Raw genomic sequence first — 11208 nt, forward strand, 5'->3', positions numbered from 1 at the left:
GTGAAAGACTCGACACAGATTGTTGAGCCAAGCGAGATCGAGATTAATGACGATTTGATGCACTCGGTGAAACCTATCACCATCGTGGACCGTGACGTGAAACAACTTCGGCGGCGACAAGTGAACTTGGTGAAGGTGCAATGGAGTGAAGATGAGAAGGATGTTACGTGGGAGTTAGAGGACAAGGTTAGAATCGCGCATCCGGAGTTATTCGCTTAGTGTCCTCTATTGCTGAATCTCGGGACGAGATCCCTTTAAGGTGTGTATAGCTATAAGACCCCTATTTTATATTTACATTATTTGTGTAACAATATTTAATATTTTCTGTATTTTTCTGGTCAACGTACTAGCATGTGGAATACCAAATAGTAATTTCGAATAATGTTAATATAGGAAAGTAGTATTTGAATTTTGAATGTGGGTAGATTATCTTTAATTTTTTGGAAAGCTTTAAATAAAAAGGAAACAAGATATTAACCTAAGGAACATAATATATATAATACTTTTAATAGAAATAATATTTCCATAGTTATGATATAAGAATATTTAGTAATTTGGAAGTTAAGGAGAATATAGGGTGTCTCTGGAAAAACTAGTTTTTTCTGAAAAACCACAAACAACACACACAAGCCGAAAACGGAGAAGAACGCGGATTTTGCGAGCTAGCTGGGATTGGTTCTCTCATTTTTTTTCTTCGATATTTTCTGTTGCCGATAACACAAAAGATGAGTAGTTTATTTTTCGTTTTTCCCGTATATAGACACAGTTGACTACGTCCAAAACCATGTTCTGTTCATCTTTCGTTTTCTGCTATTTTTCTCTTCAAAGAGTATTCTTAATATGTATGTTTAAAACTTAGTAGATTGTTAGTACTGTCAACACCATTAGGTGGTGGTAAAGGAGGCGCGAGCCCCAAACCTCCTCCCCATGTAAAGAACGCCATTACTGCCATTACTGTGATACTGAGGGATTTGTTTTTGTATTTATTTTTTTCGTGTTTGAGCTGTTTTTATGTATTGAGGGTTGTTAGTTGAATGTATGGTGGTAGTGGGGAGTTTGTGGGGGTTTGAAAGCTCCAAGAACATTAATGGCGGTCGGATCTAAGATTTTAGAGGTGTTTTTTTTTCTAACTGGAAATCGGGGGTTGCTTCGTGAATTAAAGCTTTGGGGTTTTTCACTCTAACCAATTTCGGTTGGTTAGTTTATGGTGGTGTGTGAAGGTTGGGTGGTCGGAATTTGGGGTTGGAGCGCTGGAGAAGATGAAGGGATCGCCATCATTCGATGTTTTGTTTGGGTATTTTTTTAGTTGGGCCGGACCGCACTAGTTGGGTTACCTTTGGGCCGGACCACATCAGTTTTGTTTTGGGCCAATTCTTTTAGTCTTTTATTTTTGGGCCAGTTTAATATGTTTATGTGGGCTGGTTCCTAAAAATTTGAATTGGATCGCATGGGATCTAGTTAGTTTTGAAATTTCCAGTTGGGTCAGATCAGTTTATGGGCCGGGTTAAATCGGGTCAGTTTAGCTAGTCGCTTAGGACCAGGGTTTGAACTCTTTTTAAATATGGGTTTGGGTGAGGACCGGGAGGAATGACCACCGGTTAGGACCGTCGACTGTTGGGTTGACTGTTGACCCGTTGACTGTTGACTTTTTCTAAAAATGTTATAGATTGAATTTATGGACCAATCCGATGATAGGATGTGGGTGACACTGGTATAAACTTGTTTGTCAGTATCTAATATAGATTTGACGTCGATCTTGTGTAAATTTTGACACGTGAAGATAGAGAAATTTTAAGATGCATAGATATATACATTTGAATAAATTACGTAACGAAAATCCTAGAACCTAGCTACCACAACTCATGTGATTTGCCCTGTGTGGGTGTGTGCAATTTGATTGGCCCTTCTGGCATTTCAGTGAATCTGAATGGCCTTCGGGCGTAAGTAATGTGATTGGCCCTTCTAGCGTTTCAGTAAAGCTGAATGGCCCTTCTGGCGTAGCCGAATAATGGCTCGATTATTCCGTTCACAAAATAGAACGAGACGCGCGATATTTTATGCCGAATAGTGGCATTACTTACATAATGGCTTTCGTGTGAGGGTTACCTGGTGTGCGGCGTCCCGCTCTGGATAGTTACGCACGGAGTGGTACATTATGTAAGGGGAGGCATGTGGATGTACATGTTCGGCGTTGGGTAGCGATTGTGATAGCCAGGAAAACTAGGTAAAACATAGAGACGACGGGTTACTAGGGACACTTGATAAATATTACTGCCATGATATTTTCCTCAGGCATGGTTATTGATTTAAGACTTTCAAGTTAAGTTTCATTTTTGTTATGATTATTACAAATTGCTTGCAGGAGAGTGGGTTAAACTAATTATTCTTGCAGAGAGGACCCACTCTGCGATAGAGCATGCATAAAGGTAAGTACTAGGGTCGACATAAGTTATTTACTCTTAGTTAGAAGTTAAGGTGTCTTTATGAAGGAACTAACTACCTTAAGCTTAGGCCTCGATGGAGGAACTACCGCCATGTAAAGAATGAAATATTATGTATGTCTAAATGGTTTTACTAAGGCTACTCATACCAAAGATTATTTATAATCTTCAACCCGATTTGCATGTTTGCTAATCGGGTGTGTTCTTATATGAACATAGTCGATCAGCCTGGACAGGGTTAGCTGATGTTCGAGAAGGTGGCGTGCTGCTCGTGATTGATGTTAGCATTTATTTTTAATAAGATGTCGTTTCATTTTTCCTCAGAAATGTAGTGAAATTTGTTGGGGACATATGTTTAATTTATTTTTTTTCCGAATTCTTCAGTGAAGAAGTTTGTAACTTAATTTTTTGATCACAAGTTTTCTTAACGATGAGTGGATTGTTTTGAGTACTTTATTGTTTAGTTTTTCCGCATGTATTATTATTCATTAGGGTTATGATATAGATTGGGTTGTGAGGTTGTTGTCACATCTTGGATATCGAGGAGTCAGATATCATTTTATTATCTGATTTATCGAAATTCGGGGTGTGACACTTCATTTCTGAACGAACGTTATTAGCGCGTGGAATCGATTCAAAACCCCATCTCTGGGTGAACTTACTCGATTCCTAATCGTTATAATTATCGAAACACCCTCCCTAACGGAGATAATCCTCACTCAGGCAGAGTTTCTACTCCGAGATCACAGAACTAAAATGTTATTCTAATTAAGAGAAAATAAAACTAAATTAAAAACATTTTAATTAAAAACTGGAAATGAAATTCTTCATTACACTTGGAAAGCACTAAACTACTCTACTCCTACTGATGGAATGCATATACGGTAACCATTCCATCAGAAAAACTAAAACTAGACCCTTCTATTTATAGATTTTCTGACGGTCTAGATTCAATCCATCTAATCTAAATCTAACGGTTACAAATAAAATATAATATCTCAGGGAATATTTTAGAAAATATTCCAGAAATATTCTCTAGAATAGTAATGGGCTTGGACTAATAGTAATAGGCTTTGACTTTATCTTCATATTCCAAACTGTACGACCATTTTTTGGAAGCTAGATACCGTTAAATAGAGTTTTCTGCGCTGATCATTTTAGCTGGTCAAATGCTTGAATCAGAGTTAGGAGACGGAAGATATCAACGTTTGAAGTTTTCTCCTGACTTTTGGGCTGATTTAGGTCAGTTTGACCAAGTTTTTTTATCCGAAAATCTATTCTTTAGCTGGCTTAGGGACTAAAGTTTGGATTCTTCAACTTGTTTCATGGTTCTCTGAGTCCATGAACTTTGCTGGCAGTTTGGAGCTTTAAATGAGCTGATACTGAAGATTTCAAGTCCAAGCTTTATTCAGCTGTATTTCTTGCTAAAATAGAGGTTTTGTGTGTATTTTATCGTTGTCTATTGAAACCTGTGAAAACATAAAATACAATTAGTTTACATTTATTAAACACACTAGTAAATGGGCACAGGAAAGAAAAATTGGGGAAACGAATGAACGCATGCAAATTAGAATAGTAAATTAAAAAGTTCAATAAGGAAAAAACACTTCAATATGCTAGCTGTATTTTTTTTTCGATTCGAATTATGATGCTCTACCATCAGTTCTTTTTTTTTGTTGATTTAAATAAGTAGGTAGCTTGGACAAAGAAAAAATTTGTAGCTAGCTTAAAAAAACAATATTTATTTATTTATTGATTTATTTATTTAGAAACGATCACATTTGGAAACAATTAAAAAAAAAAATGCATTGGACACTGTTAATATTTAAAATGAATATGTGGAGTGAATTGCATGTGTAAATAATAGCTTTCCGGAAAATGGTTATGTAGCAAAATTACAATTCAAAAGCTTTCAATATAATGTGGATCTTATTTCATGTGTATGGATATTCAATGATTTAAATGTTGGAGTGCTGATTTTTTCAAACCATCTGTATGGAGGCGACAAAAGGAATAAATTATGGATGCTAGCTAGTTGCATCGCTGAATTCTTACATTGGTTATTGGTCCCCATTTTGAAAATGTTATTAGTACCCAACGCCACATACAGAACTTTGGCAGGTTTTGGGCTTCAACTTGATTAACATAATGCAATGGAATGTTGGTTCTTTGAGAGTCAAATTAAGTGTAATGATTGAGTAGTTAGGAGCAGGTGCAGAGTGCACGTTGAAGGAGTGCAGAGGCATTATAAGCGTGATCCATTGTGCATAAGCACTATTCAATGCCTAGATGATTATGGAAACATTTTGTCAAGCGGCAACAATTTGATTATAGAAACATCCTTAATACAGACAGGTGTACTGGAAAAATGGTAGTGTTCTTCGTAAAGTAAAAAAATTATTCGACTGGTATTAAAAACTCTAATATTACTTCCAATAGAAAGAACTTATGTATGTTAGAGGTGGCATGTTGAATAAAAACCTCATCTACAAATGTCTTAAAATGAGGTTTTCTTCCATACATTGGTTTCCTATCATTTAGTACTCTGGAGTCAAAATAAAGAGTCTCCATGTTTAACAAAATTTTCACCATAGATATAACGTACCTTCGTTTGATTCCATGACTGAAGAAAATTTAAGGCAACAGAAAACAGTAGTATAAAAGGTAAGTTTATTTATAGTAGTGCAAAAAAAAAAAAAAAAAAAAAAAAAAAAAAAAAAAAAAAAAAAAAAAAAACTACATCACACTTACACATGTAATAAGGAAATAATGAGACTGGAACCTAAGCGTATTGGCAATTCTTTTTTTTTTATGCGCTTTCTATTCCCTAGGACCTCACAACAAAGAAGTAAACAATGGATATTTTTAATTGTTTATGTTTCATATTATGATTTTCGATATAACTATGCCAAAAGTGAGAGGCTCCAAGTTTTTGATGGGAGTTACAAAAACTGGAACGAAAGTGAGAGAGGTTACACTATTTTTTTTTTTTTTTGTGTTAAATTAGAAGGGGAAAAACGTTAGTGGTAGAAAACCAGCGTAGCATCTTTTAAACGCATGAACTATGTAAGTTATGAAGTTTGATTATCCAGTTAATATTTTAAGAACGCTTAGTTATAAAAGGGTGTATAACAAATATTGTAATTTACTAAACGAAAATCATGGTCAGACAAATTCAATCGGTTCACTAATACATTAAAGTCATGCATATACTCCATTGAGGTGAGGAGGCAACAAAAAAGTCTGAACATCTTTCACAAATTCAATACTGATGGGAAACATAAATTTAATTAGGCAGTTGATTCAATTTACGATCATTTAGTAGGGAACATCGCCAAGAGCCTGAATTATCATTTTGTATTATAATGATAAACTCTTTAAGAGAACATGAACTCGTCTGTTTGCCTGTATTTTATTTTCATTCCTGAATAAGCATGAGCTTAGGTTATTGACCCAAATGGTTTAAGAGAATTAAAAAAAAAATTGACCCAAATGGTAGTCTCATGGAACATTTTCGTCAAGAGAATGGTTGTCCCCTAACATTACCATTTACAGTGAAAAGGATCTATGTTCTAATGTTCTAGTAACAAAGTATGGCCTGACGACGTTGTTGCACAGGACTACTCCTGGGGCTGGATGGATCAAGTGTTGCTTCCTTCCTTGCTAACCGTTTGGCTTCATGCCATTTATGAGTACCTAATCCTTCATTTATGTAACTTTCTAATTCCTCTAGCCATCTTCCTTCCAGCAACCACGGCATACGACATGACATACCCTACAAAAGCTTGAAATGCTAGCTACTTGTGAATCAGGTTCAAGACATGTTCATACCCAGTTCATTTATATTGAGCAACGCATTTTTTTTATAGCTAATTTAAAAATATGAACTTTCCCTAAGTAAAACTTATTTAAAAATATATTAGTATATATCAGCAAAAGTGCATGCAATGTGATTGACATATATCATTACGGATATTAAAAGGAAAAACTAACAACATGACAGAATGCAATTGTGCAAAGGAGCACTTAATTTGTTGGTTAGTAAGTTTTTTTTTTTAGAATAATAGATGTTTTATCAACTCCTAAAATTCCACCATTAAACAGATTCAAATGAGGGAACCAAAATTCTTAAAGCACAAACGATACTACATAATAGTACCACCGCCTATCAAGCACCCAATTTTGGGAATGAGCACTTAATTTGTTGGTTAGTAAGTTTTTTTTTTTAGAATAATAGATGTTTTATCAACTTCTGAAATTCCACCATTAAACAGATTCAAATGAGGGAACCAAAATTCTTAAAGCACAAACTATACATAATAGTACCACTGCCTATCAAGCACCCAATTCTGGGAATGGTTGCTTGAGATAGGAAAAGGTAAATGGCCAAAGCCACTACAAACAACTAAACAATCAACAACTCTAGTAGCAAGTACAACATCTCCAAAATACTGACAACAATAGCTAACAAAAACAACCTCACCACAGAAAAGCTTGGATCATTTCTTCTTGGCTGCAGACTTTGTGACCTTGGCTCCAGATGGATCTTTCTTCTCAACACTCTTGATGACTCCCACAGCAATAGTCTGACGCATGTCCCTCATAGAGTGGAGAACACGATTGAACTTTGTATTGTCCCTTACATTCCAAGTTTTAGTTCCGCTTTACAATTGATTGGTATTTAGATTGGCAGCAAAAGGTCTAGCAAAGTTAGCGATCATTGTTAGTAGAAGTTCAACTTTATTGTTGTTGTATTGGTGTGTGTTTGCACTAGAAAGCAAGAGAAGAGAGACAGAGAGCGGCATCATTGTGTTCCACTTGTACTATAAAATAAATCTTATTATAGAAAACTAATGCATAACAATTACATTAAGCCATGTCTTGGATCTTGATCAATCATGAACTACTTCCATTAATAGTCACAGATTTTTGTCCTGGATTAGGAGCATTGAAGGCAAAAGCTCCAAGTTAAATAGACACTGCTGGACTAAGGTTGAGCCTGAACTAACCAGTACCACACAACACCTTCAATCAGGAAAAAAAATAACTAAATTGGCACACCTATCTGATCTAGCCCCCCGAACCTCTTTGACATACATTATCTTGAGCGATAAAACAATACAATCGTCATTCATCTGTTACTTTCCAAATCCACCCACTACCGCATAGCCCTTGCCTTTGCCTTTGCTTTTAGAACACCAATTAAATGTGGTGGAAGTGCCTGCATTATGCCTTTGAAATCCCCCATCAGAAGTGATGTCCAAGGCAAAGATTCGCGAACTCATAATCTGGCCATCCCGACCGGGCCTCTAATTGTCGGGGAACAACGGGATGAGTCCTAGGAATTCTCGAAGGTACACCTTGAAGATTCAAATCATTAGCAATACAAATTTTCAAACACATTACACACCTGAGAGCTCTGTTCAGCATATCATTGTAATACTGGAATTTCATATTACACGAAGGACATCCAGTCCAGAAGGTTGGTCGGTCAACTTTGGCTCCTTCTTAATCTCCTTTCCAGATCGCCTGTCAATCTTTGTGAGAATCTAGCCAAACTTGACAGCAATTGTGAGAGGTGTGACAGTCCAGCATTGGGGCATATCCATTGCCAATCTGACCAGGATGATTCATGATGATGACCTGGGAAGTGAAGTTTGCAGCTTCCTTGGCAGGATCATCCTTGGAGTTGGAGGCAACAAACCCACGCTTGAGATCCTTAACAACAACATTCTTCACGTTAAAACCAACATTGTCACCGGGTAGCACTTCCTGAAGAGCCTCATGGTGTATTTCGACTGACTTAACTTCAATTGTCAATCCAGTAGGGCCAAAGGTGATAACCATACCAGGTTTGATCAAACCAGTCTCGACACGACCGACTGGCACAGTTCCAATACCACCAATCTTGTAAACATCCTGAAGTGGGAGACATAGAGGCTTGTCTAGAGGTCTCTTCGATTCTGAGATCAAGTCGAGTGCCTCAAGGAGGGTTGGGCCCTTGTACCAATCAAGGTTGGTAGACCTTTCAATCAAGTTGTCACCCTCAAAACCAGAGATGGGAACAAAGGGTATTTTATCAGGGTTTTACCCAACCTTCTTCATGTAGGAAGAGACTTCCTTGATAATTTCCTCATACCTAGCCTTAGAATACTTTGGAGTAGTGACATCCATCTTGTTACAACAGAAAATCATCTGCTTCACTCCCAGAGTGTGCTAACGAGTCTGACCATCTTTGGATATACTAGCTTCAAAACCTCCAGTGGTTGAGTCAATAATGAGGACATCATAATCAGATGTGAAGTACCAGTAATCATGTTCTTGATGAAATCACGATGGCCTGGAGCATCAATAACAGTGCAGTAGTACTTGGTGGTCTCAAACTTCCATAGCGCAATATCAATGGTGATGCCGCATTCCCTCTCAGCCTTGAGCTTGTCCAGAACCCAGGCATACTTGAATGACCTTTTGTTCATCTCAGCCGCTTCTTTCTTTAACCTCTCGATCACACGTTTGTCAATACCTCCAAGCTTATAGATCAAATGTCCGGTAGTGGTTGACTTTCCAGAGTCAACATGACCAATGACCACAATATTGATATGAAACTTCTCTTTACCCATGACGATAGAAGTCCTTGGGAAAAAATAAGAAATGAGATGAGAGCGGAAAAAGAAGAGAGTGTTGGCTAGTAAGTTGCTTATGACTTGTTACATATGATTGGTGCAGTAAGACATTTAGACCAATGGGTACCAAAATTCCTCGAAATGGTTTTATTTAATAATAAGTAATTACTTCAAACATGTATAGTGTTAAAATATATCAATAACGTTTCAGTATAAATCTAACATTTAGGCCTCAAAGTATTCTAAGTATTCAAAAAAAAAATGAACATTGAGACGCATATCATGTCTCGAACAATTTTGCGTTTAGTAGTGCTAGCGAACATGCATCCTCTCACTTAATATCTTCATCAGAGAGTCTGTTAGATCTTGTCATGCAAGGTCAAGACGAAGGATGGCATGGGATCGCGTGACAAACTCCATCACCAAAACCCAGGACAATACCTTATATATATCATAGTTCCCAAACGTAATTACAGAAGGTCAGATACGGTTGTGTTAAATCATAAAAACACCAACCTGTTGTACGACCACTGGCATAGAGAGAAAGCACAGTGAGAATTGCAACATATATGGTAGGGACGTTAAATGTTCCAAACATGATCTATGTCATTTTCTCCTTGTTGGCCTTGGGACTAAGAGGTGTTTCAGTAAGAAGAACAGGGTGATCCTCTAGAGCCACATGAAGCTTTGTAAAAAAGTATAATGCAATATCTTCTCCATATCAGCCCAATTGCTAACAATCCCATGCTCAATTGGGTATTTCAACTCAACATAAGGATACCTCTTTTAGACTGGGCTTCATCTCCCACATATGCATCTTTCTGCCCCATTGCAAAGAGAAGAGAACCATAAGTGCATGAGAGTTGCATCATAAACACACTTAAGTCGGATCAGTCAAACATAAACATGGAACTATGAAACATTCATACGATCATGAGCAAAAACAAAACAAACATACGATCCATTATCTAAAAGCACTGTAATAAAACTTACTTTGTGCCATTTTTCCAAAAACTCGTTGCTACTTATAAGAAAATGCAAGGTTAAACCTCCTGGATGTGATGGATCCATTCATTCTTATCCAATAAAATTTCTTATCTTTCCTTAAGAGCTGCTATCGAGCATGTTCCGTCATTCTTCCTATTATTTATGTTAATGAAACTATTTTCAGGGAATATTGTCCTGGTTCTGCAAATTAAGCATGCTCCGACCAGGAACATATGATCATTTGGAAAGTCCTATGGTACTAACATAGTTGCAGTTTGGTTTTGGCTTGGAACCTAAACATACGGGATTTAAATTTCAACAGCATATTTAATTGACAAATGCACATAATGTTCATGAAAAAAAAAAGATGGATGAATGCTATCATCTACATAAAATGTGACCAGGCAAATAAGCATGATTGATTAAGTAAAATCCTTGAATTGTATTTCTTTCTTTTTCTCTTCCTGCTCGACTCTTACACTTTGCTTTTATTGTAGGGTAAGGGACTCCCATCCACTTCCTTCCTTTTTTCAAGAAGATTTGCTGGTCTATTTAATATGGAATTTCCTATAGTACTATTTATAATACAAACAGTAAGACTCCGAGTCATTCAATCCAGTCACTACAAGGGATTTCTGTTCTATATTGTGGCAACATGAAAACAGACAAATGAAGTAACTAAGGATCGCATAATAGTGTCAAGATAACATATCACCATTCTACAATTCATCTTTAATCTATCTCCATAGTTTGGTTTTTCTATTTTGTTTTATCCCCATCTACTCCTACATTAGCACCTTGATCACACTCTTAGGATAGGAGGTTATGACCTAGCCTCTTTTGTCTATTGTAATAGTCAACAATAGGTGCATTTTTCAGGTAAGTCCTGTAGCCAAATACAAATATACAACCTCATTTGGATAAAAACCGAAAGCTAGAGAGTACAATTTTAGGGCAAACCAAATTATTTAAAAAAAAAAACACACATGTTTCTGCAAACCATTTAGCATCAATTGTGATGAATAAATTAAAAACAAAATTTAAATCATGTCCAAGTGACAAAAACAATAATCGGTGATATAGGTTCCAGATATTAAAACATATTTATATGTAAAGTGTTAAAATGCAAAGCAATGTAAGTGTGCTTCAATTTCATA

At 36.4% G+C, this 11208-nt stretch overlaps 1 pseudogene across 1 annotated transcript; it reads right to left on the reverse strand.

Annotated features, from left to right (window-relative positions):
- Nucleotides 1-6546: 6546 nt before the first annotated feature.
- LOC147488740 (elongation factor 1-alpha-like) lies at nt 6547-9287 on the reverse strand (annotated as a pseudogene). The gene is made up of 3 exons (XR_015202342.1): nt 7938-9287; nt 6774-7142; nt 6547-6606 (listed from the first exon to the last, which is right to left on the reverse strand). The product of XR_015202342.1 is annotated as an elongation factor 1-alpha-like (transcript).
- Between the last annotated feature and the right edge of the window lie 1921 nt (nt 9288-11208).

This window comes from Coptis chinensis, chromosome 7 (genome assembly GCF_015680905.1).
Source record: "Coptis chinensis isolate HL-2020 chromosome 7, ASM1568090v1, whole genome shotgun sequence".
In the NCBI taxonomy this organism is placed as follows: domain Eukaryota; kingdom Viridiplantae; phylum Streptophyta; class Magnoliopsida; order Ranunculales; family Ranunculaceae; genus Coptis; species Coptis chinensis.